General features: G+C 30.6%; 1 pseudogene; it reads left to right on the forward strand.

Moving 5' to 3' along the window:
• The first annotated feature begins 10,886 nt into the window (after window positions 1–10,886).
• Window positions 10,887–11,385, forward strand: LOC101499971 (uncharacterized; annotated as a pseudogene).
• The last annotated feature ends 684 nt before the right edge of the window (window positions 11,386–12,069 follow it).

Genomic DNA, 12,069 nt, shown 5'->3' on the forward strand with positions numbered 1-12,069 from the left:
TACCTACTTATTTTTTAGGAGTACCCGGGTGTAAGTTAGCAAATCATATATATATATATATATATATATATATACACGTGGTTGATCCCAAAAATAATTTTAAGATAAGTTACTTTATTTAATAACTCATTATAAACAATGAATTTTATTAATCTAACTGTTGATTATTAACATAATATATTAATGATCAAACACTATAAATCTAAAATTCGTAGTTATCTAATCGATTAATCAGATTTTACTTATGTTTTTTCAAAATTTATTATACAATCATTAAATAATTTTAAAATTTTATAAAAAAAAATTATAGAATTGATCTACTTAATAATATTTTGATTTGGCGGTTGAATTAGTAAGTTGTTGATAACAATTTATTAAACAAAGTAATTTGTCTCAGAGTTACGGTTGAAGTTACATAATTTTGATAGTTTCTCTCTCTTTCTACTAAGATAATATTGACAAAAATTGCATTAATTTTATTGATTGGAATTTTTTCCTTGAATATAAGGTGTTTTTTAGTATATAAACAAAATTATAATAATTTTCAACTATCGAAGATATTATTGGGTTTAGTCGTGGACTAAGTCGCTCTATTTAAGACATTTCGCGACACAGTTTAAATTGTGCAAAGCAGACTATCAATCATGATGTCCTCAAGATAAAAAAGTATCGGTATTCTACTGCATCACATATCCTTCTAGATTTACACTTTCAATATGACTATAATGGTCACTCTAAAAATATGGTACTTAATATCACTCATAAATTGAAGTGACTATGACACAAAAATTGTTCTAACACTAAAAAAACTGTGGTATTAGGATCACTCAAAAATTAAACACACATGAACGTATTCTAACTTTAGTGTACTTTTCACAAGAGTTTGACAATCTTTATATAGTGATATAAGCAATCTCACATATATAAAATATCAAATGTGGGACTTTAATATTTATAGAGTCGAAAACTACTCATTGTATGAAAGCTTTCCAATGTGGAGCTTTAATAATTTTTAAATTCACACACTAAGATACTCTCTATGTTCCAACAATCCCACACTTGAATAAAAAAAAAATTAAAGTAGCATCAAATGCTTCTATAATGTTGTGCATAAAAAAAGGCATCTTCCGACTTGAACTTTTGCATAATAAATAAGATTTAGATTCAACAAGAGCAACTCGTAGTCATGTACTCTATCTCTGACATCAAATCCGCACACAACCATTTCATTGAATGTATTCTCAAAAGCTCGCGCATTAATGACCTTGCATGTCTATCTCAGTATAGTGAACGCTCTAGGAATCTGCCTCAAAATTCCATAAGAAGCGGCCCCACTTCCGTTCACATAAGTGAGTCGATCAACAGTACTTCTATAGCTAGATACTTCACTTCACATATAATATAGATCTTAATAAGAGTTTCTATTACATCATCCTTTCATCTCTTTAGGAATCATGTTTTCTCTGATTTATAATAGCATGTTCATCTCATATCACTTCACGACTTGTTATTACTCATTGAACCTAATTTTGGGGATCTCAAGTCTTTTAATCCGAGTTACCATCATGAGTGACTCATTGATCTATAGTCAGTAGTCTCATCCTTTTGGATGTGTTTAGGATTTTCTCTCTAGCTAATCCTTTCGTCAAATGATCTGCTAAATTTTTATCAGTGTGTACATGACCCACTATAATAGCTCATTTATAAAGTAAATATCTAATTGTGTTGTGCTTACGACGTATATGTCATCTCTTACCGTTGTAATAAAGGTTCTCAATTTTTGCAATAGTCATGGTACTATCACAGTGGAACAACATAGCTGCTTTGGTTTTTCGCATAAAGAGATCTCAACTAGCATGCCTCTCAACCTACTTGTTTCTTCACTAGTGGTTGTTATGGTTATCATTTCAAACTCCATAATGGACTAAACCAATATCGTATGTTTCTTCGATTCACAAGGTACAACTCCACCAGCTATGCTAAATATATAGCCACTAGTTGCTTTAGAGTCATCTGATAAAGTGTTTAATCAGAATCATTGTATCCTTCAAGGACAACATGAAATCTTTGATAATGTAATCTAAGACACATTATCCTTTTAAGGTATCTCATGACTCTTTCGATATCATGTCAATGCTCCATATTAAGTCTACTGAAAAACTTGCACAATAGTTCAACGACGTAGGCAATGTCGGGTCTACTACAATGAGTGGCATACCTGTGACAAGCAATTATGCTCGCATATTCAATTTGTCAAACACATTCACTAGCGTTTTTTTGAAAAATTTCACCCTTGGATCATATGATGTTCAAGCGGGTTTACATTCATAATATTTGTATTTCGTTAAGATCTTTTCAACATAGTGAGATTGATCCAAAGAATTTTCCTTTTTTGATATAGTAATCTTGATTCCAAGGATTATACTCGCTTCTCCAAGGTCTTTGATATCAAAGTGTTAACACATCAATGAATCCACAATATTTACAGCATGAAGATTGAACCAAATATGAGTAGGTCGTCTAAATAGAGACATATGATAGTGCAAATGCCATTTTTCAGATTTGTAATAAACGCATTTGTCACTTTCATTCACTTTAAACTCATTAGATATAATCAAGTTATCAAAATTTTCATGCCATGATTAGGAGCTTGTTTAAGACCATACAAATACTTATCTAACTTAAAGACCTTATTTTTTTGTCCATGAATCACAAAACATTCAGGTTGTTTCATATAGATTTCTTCTTTCAAGTTACCATTTAAAGAAGCATTCTTAACATACATTTGGAGCATCACCAAGTTATGAATAACAACAAGTGAAATTAGTACATTAATGGATGTAATTCTAGTGACTGGTGCAAAAGTGTCAAATAAATCTATATTTTCTCTTTATCTAAAATCTTTGGCTACAAAGTGAGTCTTGTATTTATCAACAATTCTAACGAGTTTTAGTTTCTTTTTCAAAATCCATTTACAACTTATCGGTTTGCAACTAAGAAGCAAGTCTACTAAATGTCAGCTCATGTTAAACTCTAGAGAATTCATCTCATCGTATTAATTTGATTTACATAGATATTTATTTATTAATTTGATTTACATAGATATTTATTTTCATATAAACAAATTTCATTAAACATCATTGTATTATTGTAATAGAATGGCTAATCAATAATTAATATACCAATAATATTTTTCATTTTTCAATAAACTTCCTATGAAATAAATATACTCATATAAGATATTAAAATCATCTCCAACATTCTCTTAAAAAAATAAAGTATAACATTTTCACAAGAAAATAAAACTTCTCAAACTATGATATTGCTATATACACAATAAAATGAATTATCACAATATGCATGCTATTTTTCCTCCACAATAAATTATATTTAAATAAATCTTTCAATAATGAATATCAATGCACTTCTAGAAAAATTATAAGGAGCTAAACTATCTACAATCAATATAAGAAAAGAAACACCTATAAAAAATATAAATTTATTCTCATTTATTTTTTTGGTTACATCATTATTTGAGGGTAAATATGTAAATATAAGAGACAAAAAAATAGCTACTTTCAATAATGAATATCAATGCACTTCCAGAAAAATTATAAGGAGCTAAACTATCTACAATCAATATAAGAAAAGAATCACCTATCAAAAGTATAAATTTATTCTCATTTACTTTTTTTGTCACATCATTATTTGAGGGTAAACATGTAAATATAAGAGACAAAAAAATAGCTACCAAAAAATATATATAACTAAATTTCTTTTATACCTTAGAAAAATATAATTACAAAAAAACCAATGTCCTCTTCATTTTTAATTGTAATACTCATCACCATGTATCTAGAATATGTTAATAGGTTTATTCATTCTAATTCAAAAGAGGCAATCATTTTAAAATAACATAAGTACAATCATCGAAATAAATTGTAACTACAAAATATATAGTTTACAATTATCCTCTTATATACCAAAATTACAAAATACACCAGTCCTTAGACAAAATATAGAAGCAGGATTATATCTTCTAGTTCTGGATTCAGTTAAGCCTCTCTTATCTACTATAATACAAAAGAAAATATGAGGTGAATTGAATAAATTTGGAGCTAAGTCTTGGTTATCCAAACGGTAAAGGCCATTCTATTCTCTAGCATGTCAAATCGTCCTCCCCGAATTTTTGTCTTTAAAAACACAGGATTTGTGATAAAAGATAATATTACATGATAGGTCTTTTGTGTGTTTTTTATGGAAATGAGGCCAATGAACAATTTAGGGATATGGAGAACATTTCTTAGAGTTATGGATGGATTTATTTGGATATCTCTTTGACCTGCTCCAGTTATAAGGGTACCATTTGTTGTTGATATTTTCTTATTGCTAAGGAAAGGTGAATAAGTAGAGAAATGTGTAGGTAAGGGTGTCATATGGTATGTGGCTCTAGAATCCAATATTGGTTAAAGGGTATATCTGAAGAATTAAGTCCAAAAGAAAATGGAAACGTACCTGAATGTGTCAAAGAGCAAGTACTTGTGGATTTCTCCAAACTAGTGAGTAAAGATCTCAACTTTTCTACCACATCTTGATTCAGTTGCATCATACCTCCTCGACTTTCTTCACTAGTATATGTAGCTATGTGTGCTTGACCTCCCTTTCTTCCCACTCATTGTCTCGGTTTTGAAAGCCTCATTCTCTACTAGGTGTCTTCACATTCGATTTCCAGCATTTTTCAGGAGTGTGGCGAGATTTGTTGCAATAAGTTCACTGCACTCCTTCGTCTTTATTCTCCATGTAGGCTCCTCCTCGCTTCTTTAGGTCAACCATCATTGTTGAGCTTTCTACAGGTGGGACTGTCAACTTTAGTCCCCTTGTACTTTCTTCACTTCTCACTATAACCACTAACTCATTAACTCATGGTACTTTCTCCTTACCAAGGATTTGCACTCTAACTTGATCAAAATTAGAGTTGAGTCCCACCAAGTAATGTTGGCTCTATCCTATTCCACACTTAGTACATGTGATTCAACTTTAAATCATAGGTACTAATAGTTGAGTCTCCTTAAGTAATGTTGCATCTATTGAAAACTTGGCTTTTATAACTCCATAATGATTCAACTCCATCCATAAAGCTTTGAGATGATTTGTATACTCAGTAACAGTCTTGTTTCCCTGTTTAGCAGTCACATTTTCACCTTCACATCGTATATTTGGGCAACATCTTTGGTTTTAGAATAAATCTTTTCTAATATCTTCCAAATCTTCTTTGTAGTGCTGAGAAACATGTAAGTGTCACTAATTTCTGAGGTCATTGCATCTCATAATCATGCCATGATTATAGAATCCTCTGTATCCCACCTCTTAAACCTAAGATCTGTTTCATTGGGGGATTCATCTATTAATTGTTTTATCACCCCCTTTACCTTTCAAAAAAAGTGTGCACAATTTGAGACCACTTCAAATAGTTCTTCCCATTCAACTTGTGAATGGCTAAGGCTTTGCAATTCAGCTTAGAATATTTTATTTTCTGTTTCATTTTCTATTTCATTATTAATCACTACTCTTTCTCTCGCCATGGATGAAAAACAAAAATCAACAAATTTCTAATCGAAAAAAAAAGCACACTTCAAACGAACCACAAACCAAAGCTCTCCAATCTAAAATGTAACCACCAAAACACGTACAACAAACCTCCAATTTACAATCTACGAAAAAACGACGGTGAACGACTGATTTGAGGGTGGCGGTGTGATACAACCAATGTATAGTGGTCAACAATCACCAACAGTGGTGAGAGAAGTCGAAAGTTGTGTTCACGACTGGTTTCAAAACAAAGAAGACAACAAACAGACTTTAGGAATCACAAACAAACTGCAATGGTTCTGGATTCAGCTAAGTCTCTCTTATCTACTATAATACAAAAAAAATATGAGGTGAGATAATAGTTTCAGTGAGTTTTATAAAGGGGAGGAGCATTTCAAAATTCTTTTTGCTTGATGCAACATAAAACATGATATGAACATGAATTTCGTTCTTAAAACAGTCTTTAACTTTTACTTTTGTTTTTCCTTAAAGTATGGAAAAATATCATATTCCTCATTTTCCTTAAAGAATGGAAAATATGTATATCCTATTTCTTTTCCGTAAAGTACGAAAAAAATTCCTCAATTATCTTGATATGGGTCACCAAGATAATTGAAGACCTCTTGGTAAAGTTGGTTTGGCCATGACCCCAACTGGCGTCCTGATTATTCTTCATCTACCTATTGTTTCATGACCGAAGCGATCCTCAATTTTCCATCGTAACCTCTTTGGACCATACATGTCATGACATTATGTATACAATGTATATGTGACTTCCTGTATGTAATCATATCTCATTATCACCTCAAATGCAAGTAATCAACTTAATCCTTAACATAACAATATGTAAAATATAAGATATTATTAGCTTCAAGTCATTCGTCAAAGAAAGTCTTAATTATAGTGAATATTTAATTAGAGGAATTCGTTGAGTTAGAGGCAGTTTGATCAGAGGAAAGATTGAACCAGAGGCACCCCGATCAGAGGAAAGCTTAGACCAGAGGTAACCCGGTCAAGAGAAGACTTGGACCAGAGGTAACCTGGTTAGAGGAAGGCTTGGACCAGATGCAGCCTAGTCAGAGGAGACTTGGATTAGAGGAAGCTCAATCAGAGGAAAACTTGAACCAGAGGCAACCTGGTCAGAGGAAGACTTGATCCAGAGGCAGCCAAAACGAAGAAGAATCAAAGGCAACCAAAATAAAGAAGAATCAAAGGCATACATAATAAAGAAGAATCAAAGGTATCCAGAATACGGAAGAATCAGGGGCAGCTAGAGTAAAGCAGAATCAGAGGCACCAAGAATAAAGAAAAATCAAATGCAACCAGAATGAAGAAGAATCAAAGGCATCCATAATAAGGAAGAATTAGAGGTAACCAGAATAAGGAAGAATCATAGGCAGCCAGAGTAAAGCAGAATAAGAGGAAGACAGAATAAAGAAGAGTAAGAGGCATAATAACGTTTAAAGAGGGTTTAGGAAGAGCATAAACTCAGTAATTAGTCTATTCCATTTAACCCTCGTTCCCCCAATTCTTAACAAAGTACAATCAACCACGCACCATATGTAGAATGGTTGATTTCCAAATAATTAAATGCAGATTTTCAAACATTTCCTACATGCTAAACCTCGCAATTTTTCCTCACTCAGTTTTTAGAATCTCATCATTTCAGACCCATAAAATTATTTCTAACAGTAATTGAAACTAAAACCGAGTCCAGAAAACTCATGCAATTTGTTTTAGGGAAATAACTCATTATTTGCCAAGAAGAAATCCCTTGAATTCGAGTTGGGTTGTGGAAGTTGCATGCCTTCTCAACTCTTAGCTCTTCTACTTTTTATGCACTGGTTCGAATTTGGAGATTCCCCAAGTCTTCTTTCTATCTTCCTTTAGTGTTGTTTTGGATTATTAACTGATTTTGAGATAAAGAAATGGGCATGCAAGGGGTTGGAGTGGAGTTAGAGAATTTTAGAAGGTTGTTGCCTTTAAAGGAGTTTGGGAGGAAAGGGAAAAAATGAGAAATGATGAAGATGATGACTGAGGGGTTGCGTGTTGGAGTGTTTTGAAAGTGAGAAATGAGAGAGAGAGAGAGAGAGAGAGAGAGAGAGAGTTACATTAAAAAAAAACTATTTATTATTTAAATCCTACAAATATTTCTAAAATAGTGGCAGTGTTGTTACATTAATCATTGACAAATCAACTATCAACAAAAATATTAAGAAAAGAAAGAAATAACTACAAAAAAACAACATAACTACATTTTTTTTATCTTATAAAAAATATAACTACAAAAACACCAATTTATCATCAAAGGGTCACAATGTCGATGGCTAAAGTTTACCACAACAAAGACGGCTAGGGTTTATGCAGAAGCAAGCTTTAAACAAGAGCTCTGGTACCTTCTTAAGAATTAGGGTAAAATATACTTATTGAATTGAAATATATTGACAATACATCATATATATATATATATATATATATATACTAAACAACCAAATCTCTATTAATACTCATATATAATTAAATTCATATACTTAAGATATATTTTTAATAATAAAACATAAATAGATTTTGACAATAACCAATATTTCTATAGCTATGTTTCTACATGCATGTGTAGCATGCTATTAAGAATCTCATTATTTGCCATTTTCTAATATTCACATGTTTATCTTAATCAATTAATATACCATTTCTCCGTATTAATTATCAAATGTCATAAACATACACCAATTTCATATTATGAGTCACAACAACAATTTTGCTTAAATTAATATTCCACCAAGAGCACAAATTCATGGTGACAACAAACTTAAAATCTACACAAAGACTTATACTCAATATCAAACTTTGGCCACATTTTCTCAATGAAAACAACATGAGTCAAACTTATTATTATGAAGCTTATTTCAAGCTATTGAAAATCAATTTAGGATTGATTTTACTATTTTCAACATTAACGTAAGTGTAGTTCCAATAACAATAAAATTTGAAATGAATAAATCTGATACCTCTTAACCACTTCAAGGTGCGCTAAAAGTAAAGGGTTTCATGCCATTAAATTTTTTTTTTTCCATTGGAATCTAATGACGACAATTCAATCAAATTAACATAATTGGTGAATATAAATACTTAAGATTGTTGTAAAAATTGGGCCGTCAAAGCAGCTTGATGGGTAATTTCTATTAACAACTTTGATTAAACCTGCAAAACAATAAATACTCAAACTTGAGGCATGACACAAGTAACTTTCCTTAAGGATTTATCATCCTCGTCAGCGCAAATCCTCCAGGATTCAATAGACTTTTTCAAGATAAAACTGAGTTAATCGAACAACAATTCTTTGTCTAAAAGACCACAAAGATATCACCAGTAGAAACTTAAAGTTGAAGAAGAAAGTAGAATTTTTTGACGTTCTTATAAAATGTATCAGGTTCACATATAGATAAAATAGGGAGAGTATCAAAGTAAAAGAGTAGTGGAAGTAGGGTGGTTAGACTAAGTCTATAATTAAATTGTAATAATAGAGAGAACAAGTCAAAAGTATAATAATAATAATAATAATAATAATAATAATAATAATAATAATAATAATAATAATAATAATAAAAATAATAATTTACTCTAATAATAATAATATTTTCATATAATAATAATAATAATAATAATAATAATAATAATAATAATAATAATAATAATAATAATAATAATAATAATAAAAATAATAATTTACTCTAATAATAATAATATTTTCATCTAAAATAATTTTTTACAATGTTCACTCAAAAATATAAAACATAATAATTTATTTAAAACTTTTGAAATGACCTCAAAATTTACAACATAATTGTCAATAAAAGTGATAAAATAACATTTTTCATTTTTTGTTAAAGTCTTGTCAAGTTCACATATATTAGAGTATATCAAATCTAAAAGTTCATATACTCTAATTATTGATTTATATGAATTCTTTGTTATTTTATCTTGACTTCAAAAATTACATTTTTCAAAATCATTTAAAGAAAACACTTGAAATTAAATCTAAGTTACTTAAGTTTGAAATTACATGTTTATTCACATGACATAGTCTAGTATACCAAATATTAAAATCACATAACATGTAAGTAGAATGAGACATTTTATTCATTTCAACATTTAATTTAAACATGGCACCAATGACATACCATTTCCCAACAAAAATGTCATTTTTAGAAATGGTGTTCAAATATGCCTTTATAGACATAGTGGACCTTGTCTAATTTATAAAAAAACTAGGAATAAGATTATTTCTTATCTCTGGATGCATATTATCAAACTCTCTAGAGAAAATTCTTTTGTTTTATACTTGTGAGAATTTTGAAATCCTTCTAAGCAGAACATTTTGTCAATAATAACAGCAATTTGAAATGTTTATCTAAATTCAGTCCTTCAAATCTCATGAGAAATCTTCTGAATTTTAGGGATTGAACCTCTACGGATCGGGATCATCTGATACTTGATGTAGCGGCTTACAACATACTCTTAGCCCCAACTTCCTTGGTATCATATTTCTTCTTTAGAGTATCTCAAACATTTATTGCAGTATTATTGGAACTATAGTAATCATACAGATCATCAACAAGTCCATTAAAAATACAATTTTTATAGAGATAATCATTATCCTCCCAATGGGTTCACTCTACAACTTTTTTTTGTCTTTTTATGTTTGTTTAGCTGTTTTTGTGACAACTGGAATATCATCTTTCAGAACGTTGACAATATTTTTTTCAGTTAAGAAAAATTACATCTTTTGTTGCCTTTTTTTGAAGTGACATCCCTTAAGCTGAAAAGGTTTATTTAAATAAGAAGCAACATAACCAGATCCAATAATCTCTTCGGTTGACATGGTAGAAAGAAACATCTTAAAATTGTTGTTTTTAAGTTTCAAAAAACTGTTTTTAAAATAATTTTTAGCCATCAAATATATTATTAGGGTGAGTCGAGGAGTATGTCGCTCTTTTTAAGACATTAAAATCTAGTATTAGGACCACTCAAAAAATAAAAACAAAAGGACATCAAGTAAAGGGAGAAGTGACTCTGAAGTGTAACGAGTAGAAGAGAAAAGGTTGGAAATTGTATCCAACTTTGGTGTACTTTTCACGAGAGTTTGACATTCTTTATATAATGATGTAAGCAATCCCACATATGTAAACTATTTGATGTAAGACTTTAATATTTATAGAGTTGAAAACTACTCAATGTATAAAGTTTTCCAACGTAGAACTTTAACAATTTTTAAATTCACACACTAAGTACTCTCAATGTTCCAACATAAGGCCATTAAACCTTCACCGCCAAGCACATGTGGTTCACCAGGTGGTCCACCTATAACACCAAAGAGGATAAAGCTCAGAGATGGAAGACATTTGTCCTACAAAGAATATGGTGTTCCAAGACAACTAGCCAACAAGAAGATTATATTCATTACATGGATTTGTTTCTTGTAGACATGATTGCTCCCTCGATACCAATTAACTCATATCACTTTTGTTTGGTTAATTTTAAACTCACTTTTTTGTATAGTTATTTTTTTCATTTTTGCAGGGACTTGTTGAGGAATTAGGAGCATATATTATGTATTTTGATAAAGCTGAGTATGGAGAAAGTGATCATGATCCTAATAGAACATTAAAATGTTTGGCTCTTGATATTGAAGAGCTTGTAGATAAGCTAGAATTGGGATCTAAGTTTTAGGTGATGGGATATTCTCTAGGTGGGCAAGCTGTTTTGAGTTGCCTCAAATTCATTCCTCACATGTAATAAAGTTATTACTCCTTCTATGGTAGAGTTAAAGTATTTTAGAAGAAATGCAGATGCCTTTTGGAAGAATAGGATTGAAAAGTCACAACCCCCTCTTAGGTTGACTGAGGAGCAAATATGGTAGAGAGTTCATATCAACCCAATGATAATGATGAAATTCAAATACCAGGGTATGGAATTGATCATAATTGGACAAAATGAAGCATTTTTTCGGATTTGCCTTATTGGAGCACTAATTTGATTCGACATAATCTTGATTTCGGGCATATTGAAAAAAAATGTGTTCGATAATGTGTTTCATATTGTTATGGACATTAATGGGAAAACTAAAGATAACATAAAAACAAGAATGGACTTGAAAGAATACTGCAAACGCAAGGACTTGGAAGTACATGAGCAAAGTAATGGGAGGATCATAAAGCCCAAGGCAAACTACACATTTACTTTGGAACAAAAAAGATCAATTTGTGAATCGGTAAAAAGTTTAAATACGCCAGATGGATATGCTTCAAACTTGACTAGATGTGTTGACATGAAGGAAGGAAAGTTACATGGAATGAAAAGTCATGATTGTCATGTGTTCATCGAACGTTTACTTCCGATTGCTTTTATCTCATTACCAGAACAAACATGGAAGCCTTTAACTAAGCTTAGTCATTTCTTTATATATTTATGATTAACGTC

This window comes from Cicer arietinum, chromosome 4 (genome assembly GCF_000331145.2).
Source record: "Cicer arietinum cultivar CDC Frontier isolate Library 1 chromosome 4, Cicar.CDCFrontier_v2.0, whole genome shotgun sequence".
NCBI lineage: Eukaryota > Viridiplantae > Streptophyta > Magnoliopsida > Fabales > Fabaceae > Cicer > Cicer arietinum.